Below are 13,648 nucleotides of genomic sequence, written 5' to 3'. Positions count from 1 at the left end.
CCGCCCCCGCTCTTGATTGACAAGCTACCCGACCAATAGCATTCTTTGGGGATTGTTTTCCGGTTCCTGTTCCCGACGTGCTCTTTGGCATATATTAAAGATGGTGGATTACAGATTCCTGAACAGTCGGCTTCATTTTCGGTCTGTAGAAACCAATGGCGTGACGCTGTCCATTCTTTTTACAGTCTATGCTCTGATCGCTGTGTGTGAACCGTTCAAAGATCCGAGCATGACCACGACACTCGCCGATGTGCCACGCCCACCTGAGATCTCTAGCACAGTGGTTCTCAAAGTGGGGTCCGGGGACCCCCAGGGGTCCTTGGTTCCAGGTTGTCCCCAGCTAAATGTGTTAATGCAGCATCACAGTCATTTTAACCACTTAATTTTGAAAATGTTTGGAAGATTTCGAATAGATCTTCTCTTCTGGGGGTCCCTAGCATAAAACGTTTTCAGATGTACAGTAGCCAATTACATAGCAATTTGGGGGTCCTTGACATGAAAAAGTTTGGGAACCACTGCTCTATAGGAGACTAAATATCAGGACCTTTCGGTAAGTCCAAATCATACAGTATGAAAGGAGTTTTAAGACCTGCATATCATTTTTTCCTCTTTGTTTTTTTCCCACTGCAAATCAGCACACAAACTTCTTGGTTTCTTGCGTACGTCCATTTCGGGAAGAAAAGGGACCCTGTCCTCACGCATGATATCATGTTTTCATACCTTTTCTATGATGTTATGATATCTTAGGATGAATGGTACAGTAGGAAAAAAATCATAACTCCATCCCATCCCGCCACAGCTTAAAACGTGAGCCAATAGGCCTTTTTTTTGGTGAGATCTGACGTTCATAATGCAGAACACTATGCAACCAAAAAAAAAAAATCTAGCAAGACTTCAGTTTTTTGTTGTTGTTTTTGTCATCTCTCAACTGTATATTTTGTGACAAAACCAAGTTTGGAGACCAGACAAACTTGACGGAGAAGCTTCCTGGTGAAAGATCTCGTAACGTGTGTGCCTGCCGTAACCACGTGAACCCACGCATTCTGGAATGAACGGTCAGCCCAAAAAAATCGCAGATCTACAAGCTCACACTACGTCAACGCGATGCGTATTGTGAGGAGCGGGCGGCCCCAGTATAGATCCCAGGGGAACCCCAGTCGACAAATTATATACCGTATGGGTTTACGTGGATAAGGAACCGTTAACCGAACCTTTCATCAAATCTATCTTTGAACTCGGGTAAATACAATCCTACATAATCCTCCATCCTACATACATCCTTTGTGTTTAGAGTAATTACACTGCTACACTGTAGACTGTACTGTACTGTAAGGGGAGGAATTGCCAGAGTGTTCTTTTAGCTGCTTAACTTCAGTCAAGCCTGTTAGCGGGGCCAATTATATTCTATCCCAGGCAGGTCTCTAGATGAGCCATCGAGTGCTCTCGGCGAAGAAAACCTTTGATCTTATCTTTTTGAGTATGTGGAAAAATATTTTACAATGTCATCGGAAGTCAATAGGCGCTCTTGGCCTTGACTTTACAGCGTTTGCAAAGCTGACAAAGTGCGCGGTGACACTTGAAGGCCCGATTCCAAAAACCTTGGCACACACACACACACACACACACACACACACACACACACACTACACCACGCTGAAAGGAAAGCCAGGCTACACATTTTGCAGCGTGACAGGACAACTTGATGAAGTGACTGTTGAAGAGAGATTATTGCTGTTCACTTGATTAGCGATTTAGTTTGGATTTCCCTCGTAGCTAATACATTCAAATATCCTGCTTATTCAAAAGTTGCAGTTTACAATATTACGTTTATTGTTTACGAACACAAAAATATACAGTATGCACCAGTTTATAGCAGGACTGCATTAATGCTTCGTACATGTACAAACACACGCACGGTCATACTGCACACACGCACGCTCACTATAGATACATACTCACCATCCTCCAGTTCACAGCAACTCGCCAAGAATCATTCCTGCAGGGCTTTGATGCATCGGCCAATAACACCGCCCTCCCTCTCTCCCTCTCTCCCTCTCTCCCTCCCTCTCTCTTCAGCCTGATTAATACTTAGTTGCGCGCATGGTGTCGCGCGTCGAAAACAGCCCGACGTACAACTTGTAGATCAGGCTTTTCCTCTCTCCCCCCCACCCCCCCCCCCCCCCTCCTCTACCAACATCCTCTGCCACCGCGGCGGCCCTATTATCTCTGCAGTGTAATTGAGATGCAGAGAAACATTGACAGAACTCATTTAGCGCGATGGAGAACTGTGTAATGTGAAAGGGAACACAGATTATTACATCCACGCGTGCGCGCGCACGCACACACACACTCGAGAGTCCGACACGTTTCATAGACGTTGCGAAAAAGGGAAAGCAATTCGGCAAGGTGTTTGGAGCGCTCATTCATTTGGTGCTGTGAAGGTTCTCACTCGGGTCACTGCTGTTGTTGTTGTTGTTGTCGGCGCAGCGGACGGGGAAACAAAGATGAAGGCGTTCTTTCCCGCGCGGTAAAATCAGCGTTACTTTAACTCTGAGAGTGTACACATGGAACCAAATGGACCTGTATCGAGCCCATTTAGGTTCCACTTGTACGCTCTCCGAGTTCCATTTTGATACAATAACACTGAGGATTTTACTGGGTATAACTTTCAGGAACGACCAAAGCCGCCTCTCTCTCTCTCTCTCTCTCTCTCTCTCGCTGGCTTTTTCTATATTGTATATTTCTCTACGTTGTAAAACGAGCGCTTGGAGAGAGTGATGGTGAGTGACGGGGCCGTTTAAGAGCAGACCGCTCAGCTGACGCGTGCCATTATGGCCGCAAATCGCTGAATGAAGCGCAAACCGACGATTTAAAACCCAAAGAATCGAAGAAATGTATCAAAACGTTCTCCCTACGTCACCGCTTTTTCTCAGACACAGTGTTTCATCCCTCTTGAGACAGAGGTCTTCGCTCATCCACGTGGACCACACACACACACACGCGCGCGCGTACACACACACACACACACACGGACACACAAACACTCACGCATGCACCCACCCACACACACACACACAGTCAAACAAGCAGCGGGGTCTGCTGTCATACACCTCTCATTAATTCCTACCTGTCAGCCGGCTCCCCCTACCGTATCGGCCCCCCGAAAGGTGACAGCTTTCCAATGACTGACAAAGGCTCTTTAGGTGATACAGAGGATCCCTGGCAGCCGCTGGCTTTCTGTAAAGTGCCCCTCAAATGTCACTTTTGCTGCTCGGGAGATGCACAGACATACATCCAAACACACACACACACTCACACACGCGTGCGCGCACGCACGCGCACAGATGCTGTATTTTTAAAACAGTGGCTCGCTCTCAAGTCTTCAACCATCGTTGACATCCAGAGGCTGTGGGTGTCACTGATGATGCTCTCAACAGACGAGGGAGATGTGTGGTCTGGCAGTGCTGTTGGTGGATGGTATTGTTGCACGTCTCTCCCAACGGTTAGGAATAGGAATAGGCACGTATCTGTTCGGGTTAAAGGTTAAAGGTTAGTGTTGGGGGCATGTATCTCCTTCTTCTTTGGTGTATCGTCATCAGGTGTCGTTCAGCCACGCCCTCGCCTCTGCCAAGAACCCCGTTGGCCAGTGGCGGAAAGTACATGTACTTAAGTACTGTACTTAAGTACAATTTTGAGGTATTTGTACTTTACTTGAGTATTTCCAATTTCCTATACTTTTACTTCTACTCCACTGCATCTCAGAGGCAAATATTGTACTTTTACTCCACTACAATTATTTGAAAACTTATTTACTAGTTACTTTTCAGATATAAATCATGATATTATGAAACATACATTAACCACTTTAGCCCTATTTTATACCGAGGCTATTTGAAAATTGCAAATCTACAAGCTCACAACGCGTCGCATCGCGACGCGTTGAGAGCTTGTAGATCTGCTATTTTCAAATATTTTCAAATATTTTAGCACTTTTACTTTTGGTATTTTAAGTACATTTTGATGCCAATACTTTTGTACTTTTACTGAAGTAAATTTTTTATTCTGGACTTGTAACAGAGCATTTCTATATTGCAGTATTGGTACTTTTACTTAAGTAAAGCATTTGAGTACTTTTTCCACCACTGGCATTGGCCAATAACAACCTACTCCCCTCCTCCGAACGTGGTCTAATACAGAGGACAGGTGGTGATTATGTTGTGGTCGGTAGTCTGCTCACGCTCCCCGCACGGTTAAGGTTGGCCATGGAGAGTATTCAAATGGAATCAAAATGGCTCAGGAAGGCTCCATTTGAATACTCTCAGTTAAGGGGGTCCATGAAATTAAAACGTTTTGAGAACCATCATGGGTTAGACGAGAGCAGTGGTTCTCAATCCGGGGACCACCAGTGGTCCTTGAGGGGGTTCCAAGGGGTCCCCCAGCCAAATGAATAGTTAGGAACCAAATTGTCCCTTATGTGTCTGTAACTCTGAGAGTGTACATTTGTACACTCTCAGAGTTAAATGAGCACTAAATGCTGATGATACAGTGTAGATTGGGACCCCCAAGAAATCAAAATGGTTGAATCCCCGGCATATCTTTTCAAATGGGGGTCCGTGGGCTAATATGTGTCAATTTGGGGGTCCTTGACGCGAAAAAGGTTGAAAACCACTGGACTAGAGTAAAAGTTAGGGTTAGGCATGTGTCGGTTATGGCTAGAGTAAGGGTTGGGGATAGATCTGGCGTGTTTAAGGTAAAGGGGATAAGGAATTAAAAAAATATTCAGTGTTCTCAGTAATAGGATCTATAGCAAGAGTGACTGCAGACATTTGAATGCAAGGCACCGTTGGATGACAAACGGTGTCAAATGAGGTGAGCGAGGCCAAGCGCCTCAATCTTTCAAACTTACTCATTGTAGTGCGGCAGACTCCCTGTCAGGTCACTTAGAATGCAATCTCAAATGCATGCCTAGAATTTGTTCTTTTCCAATTATTCCTTTAACAGAGTGTATGGAGAAATACATATTAATTGACGCACATACGTTTAAATACACAATGATCTATAACTGTTGAAATTATAGTCAAATGCAATATAGTGTGTGTGTGTGTGTGTGTGTGTGTGTGTGTGTGTGTGTGTGTGTGTGTGTGTGTGTGTGTGTGTGTGTGTGTGTGTGTGTGTGTGTGTGTGTGTGTGTGTGTGTGTGTGTGTGTGTGTGTGTGTGTGTGTGTGTGTGTGTGTGTGTGTGTATTCATACATACATACATACACTAATTGGGGAGCATGTTAGCAATTAACTAAAACAGAATCCATTGCCTTGAGCCACCATCCATGAAATTTTGATCATAGATGCCTGTCAGCATGGGGAAAGAAGTTCCTCAACGGAGACCCAACTGTATAAGTTCCTCCCATTGGGTTCTCGTAAAGATTAACACATGTGTCTCCAACATAAATTAAATGTAAATTGATTGGACCGAAGCGGGTCGATGCATTAGCATCATTGGGTGTTCGTGCAAAACATTTTTGACCATGAGCTTGCATTTCTGACAGGGACGTCACGACGATATTAAAGTCAACTTCCCATCTGTGTTAATAATTAGTGACTCGAGGTGTTTCATTTTGCAGGATTAAAGAAAAGAGAATAACAGTTGAACTTAGGGGCCTGAAACATCCACAGCAGCAGGGAGCACGATAAAACATCTGGAGGAGAACTTCAAAGATACTGGAGATGACATTGAGTGGGACTTTAAAGGCAGGCCTTGGCTTTACATTAGCCTGAGCGGTATAAAACAGCAAAGGTGGTTATGTGTGCGTGCTTGTATTTGTGTGTGTGAGCGTGTGCATGTGAGAGAGAGCGAGAGCTTATCAAATTAGGTACTGCATACTGTGAGTCAAATGAAGGTCTCAACGGGATGTCAGCAGAGGGAGAAAAGAAACACTTCTGCTCTAATTGTACGCACACAAACTTTCCAGAAAACACACTATAGATGTAAAGGTTCTCTTTAATTATTATAGGCGACGTACTAGCAATTGGTTGCCATGTCTGGCCTGCCCATTAGTAAATGTTTTTTTTTTTTTAATTACGAAGGAGGTTCAATTTGATTCAATAAGTTCAGTGTCGACAGGTCTGTGGTGACTTTGTTTAATTAATCCATTAAGAGCGGGAACGCATCTGTGTGTCATTTTTAGATTTCTTTGGCTATTCAAAAATGACAGATATACAAGCTCATAGCGCGGCACCGAGTGCTGCGCTATGAGCTTGTAGATCTGCTATTTTTGGGGAAAAAATCTTGAAAATTTGTGCAAATCTTTGAATATATATATATATATAATTTTACTCAAATCTTTGCTTCTGGGGGGTCCCTGGAACAACATATTTTGAGATGCGGGTCCGTGGCCAAATACATATAATTTCGGTGGTCCTTGACATGAAAAAAGTTTGAGAACCACTGATATTATTGCAACATAAGTTTTTTCAAAAAACTGTTAGGATTTAGAAGACATTTGTAGAATCCCCCAGAAGCAAAGATGTGAGTAAAAAAATTAGGCTTTTAAAAATATATATTCAAAGATTTGCACACATTTTCACGATAAAAAAAATAAATAGCACTATAAATAGCACACGCGCTATGAGCTTGTAGATCTGCTTTATATCTGATTTATTAATAGCCAAAGAAATCTTAAAATTACACGGATGCGTTCCCGGTCTTAATGAGTTAATAGATCTTTTATTGAGTCCACTTTTACCTTTTCTTGTATCTGTTGGTATGCTTCACTCAGTGTAGTTGGGTCGGCTGTAGCTTAGTGGGCAGAGAGGTCGCCTGGTCAATCATAAGGTCACCAGTTCACCTCCCAGTCCCAGTTTTATGTCTCAAAGTGTCCCTGAGCAAGACACTTAGTTTCACACTTTGCCTTTGGGTTACCATTTCATACATCCACTGAACCTGATTTATAGGCCACTTCATCACTATACTGTATGTTGCATCACGATGTGTTGTGAGCTTGTTGTAGACCTGCTATTTTTGGCTTTTGACTCCGTCATACAACAGAGTAAATTAAGCATTAGTCAAAACCAATACATACACTCCTATACCCTCAGCCCTTTGAAAGGAAATGGCTCTAATAGGAAAACATTATCTCAGGCAATATCAGCTCAATCACCCAAACCTGTCTGGTAAAGATTGTACGTTTAATTTCGTTTTAGTAGTTCTAAGTGTACGTTTTTATGATTTTTTTTTTAAATGTACATTATGTGAATTGTGATTACAGTTTTTACTGTGTACCGATTACCCATTTGGGGACAAATAAAGTTCTACCGTACCTTACAAATGCTTAGCATGTCCGATGAAAACTAATTTGTTGGAAGTTTGCAAAAATACTCTAAATTGAATCCCAATTTTGAGAACAATAAAACAAGCAGCGAGTCTAGTAATTATCAAGTACTAGTGTTGGCTTGAAATGCTGAAGCAGCATAATCAAAAATAATCACAGTTAGGCTACTTACTTGTCTAAATACTGTTTATGGGGATAGATACATGTGTTGTAACCACTTGAACCACTTGTACATCAGCTATTTTAGAAAGATTTAGTGTAGATGGAAAAAGAACGGACCAAGTACTGAGCTGACCCTGGTAAACTAAGTATTCGTTTACTGAGTATAGAGAGGGTTTAATTAGTTAAAGCCCTCTGAATTGATAAATAGCAACACCTGTGTCATCTCTTAATTAATAATCACCTCCTTAGATATGTGAATAGGAATTGAGAGCTTGTTAAACAACTGAGAAGGTGATTGAAAATCGCCATTCCAAGTGTTAGAACCTGTGTGAGAAAAGGAAGAGGAAGGTGGCAGAGATTGGCTATTTAAGTTAAGTGCACCGCGAACCAATTATCACAAGAAGTGCAGCAAAGTTGTCCCACGTATACACGTGTACAAGGTATAGATGCCAGACAGGCTTTGATAATTACTCGCTCTGTTAACAAGACTCATCCATGGTCAATATGTTTCTTTTGATCCATAACCCAGATCATAATTCTAATCTAAAGATGAAGTCATAACAGCAGCGACGGTGGTTTTTCACTAGGCGGTTTTCATCTAAATGGGTGTGTACAATACATCAGAAACATCCACGTCACCTTCATGCGTACGCCTAGTTCATGCCTATAGTTCAGACCATAGATATAGAAACCTAGATACCTCATTGGCCTCTGCAGTTCATTGGAGCGACTGGTATATCAATACAAGGCTCTTCCGCAGGGCTGTTTGACTACTGGCCAATCACATCGCGTTGACTACTGGCCAATCACAGCGCGTCTAACTGACTAGTTGCTGCACGGCTGCCTCTTAAGAAAAGACCCGCCCCACCTGCCTCTGATTGGCCTACTGAACGCCCCCTTCTGTGACGCACACGGAAGTTTCCAGCTTGCCCTGCTGAAGCGGAAGGAAGTGGAAGGCTAGCCCAAGCCTTATATGGGCTAGCCCTGCGGAACAAGGAAGCACGCCCGAGATACGAACGCTTCAGAGCCGAAGGAGGCGTCTACCTTTATATGTCTATGGTTCAGACCATAGCATGCTTCTGATAGGTTGCCGCTTTGTCTCGCTGCAAACCTCAGTTCAAAGTTTTAACTTTCCTGAACTTTTTTTGACTGCGATTTTCGATGGCTCCACCTCCTGCTCCAACTAATCGCTCCTCAGTCCTCACCATAGACCTGTGGTTCTTAAACTTTTTCATGTCAAGGACCCCCAAAATGATATGTATTTGGCTGCGGACCCCCATCTCAAAATATGTTGTTCCAGGGACCCCCAGAAGCAAAGATTTGAGATACAAATGTTCGCTTTAAAAATATATATATTCAAAGATTTGCACACGTTTTCACGATTTAAAAAAAATAGCAGATCTACAAGCTCATAGCGTGGCACTCGGTGCCACGCTATGAGCTTGTATATCTGCTATTTTTGAAAAGCCAAAGTATAAAAGGTTAAAGTGGTTAGAATTATTGTGATGCTATATTAACACATTTTGCTGGGGACCCCCTGGAACCCCCCCGAGGACCCCTGGGGTTCCCCGGACCCCACTTAGAGAACCAATGCCATAGTAGACAATGCATGAAATCATGCCGCTTTCTCAGTCATGTAGTCCATGAGCCAGAGCCCCAAAATTGAGCAAAAATTATCGAAAGAGTGGGCAAAACCAAACCTATATTAAATTGTTCATAGGGTCAATACGAGTAAATAAATATATGATAACCTCTCCACAGGAGCAGCTTTTTCATGGTTATCACACATTTTGTTATTTTCCCCATACGTACATGACAGGTGAAAAAATGACAAAATTTAAAAAAGAGTTATCATAATGAAACTTCCTGAGTTGATTACTTACATGAAGACAATGATTTATCGTATTACAAGTTTTCTGAAATTGTATATTTAAATATGCAAATTAGGCATTTAGTCCATGAGCCAGAGCCCCAAAATTGAGCAGATATTGAATATTCCCTCGTTAAAAACCTTTGAATCCAACATCTTAACAAAATGAAATAAGTATGTTGACTCTGGCTTTGTCCAATGTTGATTCTGGAAAGTTATGCAAATTTGGGCATATTTTCCTATGCCTAATTTGCATATTTAAATATACAATTTCAGAAAACTTGTAATACGATAAATCATTGTCTTCATGTAAGTAATCAACTCAGGAAGTTTCATTATGATAACTCTTTTTTAAATTTTGTCATTTTTTCACCTGTCATGTACGTATGGGGAAAATAACAAAATGTGTGATAACCATGAAAAAGCTGCTCCTGTGGAAAGGTTATCATATATTTATTTACTCGTATTGACCCTATGAACAATTTAATATAGGTTTGGTTTTGCCCACTCTTTCGATAATTTTTGCTCAATTTTGGGGCTCTGGCTCATGGACTCGTAACACTGCCTGACTGACTAAGCTCCACTAGCCTTCCTGCTTTCGTGTATAGAGGGGCGGGTTTAAAATCAGTGCGGAGAGAATGCGCCTGATCCCATTGGTTCACCGATCTGTCCGTCAGCCCCCGCCCCGTCAACACTACATTACGAGCGACGCCCACTGCACTCTGGTTGGTTGGGGAAATGAAACACTTCCTATACCGGGTACACCGACGCGCTGGTCCAGGCTTTTATTTTTTAGCAAAACTAAACAATAAAAGCCTGGAGATCGAGGCTACTGACTGACTGACTGACTGACTGACTTACTGACAAGAATACCAAAATACCTACTCAGTGCTCAGTGTCTGTATAGATGGAGGAAACCTTTGTTGTTGTTTACGTTGTTTGCTTTCTACATGTTCCAGAGATTCCAGAGCAGTTAATAATCATTTGAATGCTTTTATTTGACAAATGACATCTCCTTAATTTTGCTAGTGGCTACATGACTGATGCGCTAGAGGCAGACACGACATTTTGATGCTGCTTACGTCACTTTTCTCACCTCAGATGACGGCTGGAATTCTTGCAGTGTTTTTGTTTTAATATTTAACTCTCTTTGGGATAAATAAAGTATAAGTTGAGCCAGCCTTGAGCTCCTGTAGTCCAAGGTAGTGGAGCCTGGAGCTGAACGTTCAAAGTCAGTTTGACATGTCAAAGTTTGGTTAGTAAGTGTGTATTGCTGTGATTGTTAAAGGCTCCATGTTTTAAAATACTATCAAATAGTCATTTGTACATTATTGACTACACACATCACAGTTTATCCCTCCCCAAGGATCTGTAGATCAAGGGTTGCCAACTTTTCAGGCCGTCACCCCCTAAAATAATCATAGTTGAACTGGCAAGCACTCGGAACCGGAGGCATTACATTTAGTTTGACTCGGTTCCACAGATACACAGTGTATTGTGAAAATAGCCAAACTACAAGCTCACAACGCCTCGCACTGCGAGGCGTTGTGAGCTTGTAGATCGTCTATTTTAACAATGTTTGCTTCTCTCTTTCGTAGTTTTGACAATTTGCTATTCAAAAGGTCTTAAAAGTCATTGAATTGTAACGTTAGAAATGTGCAGACACCCTGTACACACTTATACTGTATGTTGGTTTGTTTACTGTTGAGTGAGAAAACAATTAAGCACGTTAAGCTAATCATCTAGGGACCCCCCAAAATAATTTGGGGGGTCCCCGGTACCCCCTGTATTCTTCATTCTCAGAGGACAGGAACAGTTTAAGTAGTATGAAGTAACAGCTAAATGGCCACTGTGTGAATATGGTAAATAATCTTTGACCTCACTGAGAGACTCGGAAAATAATATGTGAAATATATGCCACAGGGTTCCAACAGAAATTAATTATGTAACCTATTGTAACTCACCTCAAAAGTTCACGGGGCATGAAAAGCTTAATATGTGCTGTCTTCACCTTTATGGTATAATAAAGATTATATAGTTGTACTTAATTTACTTTATAGTGTGACTAAAAAAAATGTATTAAGACTGGCATATGTTAATATTCTGTATAAGGAGGGTCTTAAAATGCTAGGTTTCATGTCCACTTGCACAGTCATGGAAAGGTCAATAATATTTTTTAATTTTGCTCCAATGTATTTAATATTGTTATATACCACCTCATACCACATTTAAATTGGGCTCTATATAAGATTGCTATTAAAACTTAAAAAAGAGGGCATGCACAGAACTAATTAAAATGGCATAGTGAGAGTAGGAGAGTGGACCTGTCTCTCTTACTCATTCAGTGCCAAACTTATTTCTGGCTTTATCACCCCTGTGCCAAGGCCAAAAATACATTGTAAAAAAAAGTGCTTAGGAGCCGAGATACAGCCTTTTTCAGTAAGAAGTTAAACAAGAAGTGAATGGAGCAGCAAATCTTCAAATCATCATATCTTGGGTTCTGAACATAATAAGAAGAAAAAAAAACTATTTTTTAAAAATGTTTTTATTATTTTTTATTATGACGTCGGTGACGTCGTTGGCACTCTGGGCTTATGAAAAACGTGACGTCGGCGACGTGAATGGCACTGAATGAGTTAACTGTCCTGTGAAAAGAAAAACATGTCTTTAAAGTGATTACCTCCAAAACAGTCATGACATTTCTTTCGTTTTTTAAGTGGTTTTTAAGTGGTTTTTATGTTGTCATTTTCTGCATCTTTCTCTTATAATGAGAGCGGTGTTTTGATCTTGTTTTATTTAATTGTATTCTTCCCTGCCCTGGCTTGGAAGAAGAAAATGCACCTGTCCTCCCTTCACGATAATGCCATTTACTTAAAGAAATCTAAACTAGAAACAAAATGACTTGCCGATTAGGTTTTTTAAGCTAACGAAATGTCTCCTCCATATTCGTACCCATTTACCCTGCACTGTATAATCCCCACAAAACAAAAAAACAAACAAACAAAACAAACAAAAAGCGAACAGGTGAACTTCCCACACTCTTACAAAAAAGGGACAACACCCAAGTCTGTATTCACGCATGAATTTATCACCTGAACAGGCAGTCGTGGCCCTACGTGTGCATGTTTTTTCCGGCCAGGGCAGTGTGCAGGGTCTGGCAGCCCTGCCTCTGACTTGATTAGCCCATTCACTCCGCGAACAGCCTACTGTGTCATTTTAGATATTTTTTTTGTTATAACCCTTATTTTATACTTTGGGCTATTCAAAAATAGCAGATCTACAAGCTCATAGCGTGGCACCGAGTGCCGCGCTACGAGCTTGTAGATCTGCTATTTTCTTTTGAAAAATCGTGAAAATGTGTGCAAATCTTTGAATATATATATTTATTCAAGCATTTTAACTCAAATCTTTGCTTCTGGGGATCCTACAAATATCTTCTAAATCCTAAAAAAAAAATCAACATTTCTTTATTTATTTTTTACTTCTCAAACTTTTTTCATGTCAAGGACTCCCAACATTATATGTATTTGTCTGCGGATCCCCCCCATCTCAAAATATTTAGTCCCAGGGACCCCTAGAAGCAAAGATTTGAGTTAAAAATGTACATATCGTGAAAATGTGTGCAAATCTTTGAATATATTATATTCAAAGATTTGCACACATTTTCACGATTTCTTTTAAAAAATAGCACGAGCTTGTAGGTCTGCTATTTTTGAATAGCCCAAAGAAATCTTCAAATGACACAGAGCTATGCGTATCCCGGACTGAATGGGTTAGACCGCTGTGACAACCACCAAGCAGTCTGGTAAGGTCAGGCCCTACAGAGTGTCACCGAGGTGGTGACCATGATATATTTCTCTCCCGATGCCTCCGTTTTTCACCTCCTGACTTTGTTGTTTTTCTCCTTTTTGCATCAGTGTCAACTTTCTCTCTCCCATCTGCTGGGGCGGGGGGGGCAAGGGGTGGGGTGGGGCCCGGCGGTGTCTCGAACCACGGCCTGTTTGTTGTTGACGGTCAAACAGTTAACCCTTTGTGCACCATTAGGGGTAAATGGGTAAAAAAATACTAGATAATGGCGCGGCAGGGCATAGTTTATGTTCTTGGCCGTCATTCACGCCGTCGACATTTAATGAACCAATTAAACCCCATATGGGGTAAACCGGAGTACCTCAGGGCTCAATACTAGTGTCTTTTCTGTTTTTTTTGTTATTGTGGGGAAGGTTTTTGCTGAAAATAGCCGATCGACAAGCTCACAATGCGACGCACCGGGCACTATATTTTTATAAGTGC

This window comes from Gymnoscopelus braueri (assembly GCF_963280865.1).
Source record: "Gymnoscopelus braueri genome assembly, chromosome: 11".
In the NCBI taxonomy this organism is placed as follows: domain Eukaryota; kingdom Metazoa; phylum Chordata; class Actinopteri; order Myctophiformes; family Myctophidae; genus Gymnoscopelus; species Gymnoscopelus braueri.
The sequence above is the reverse complement of the archived record's forward strand: the minus strand, read 5'-3'. Positions refer to the sequence as shown.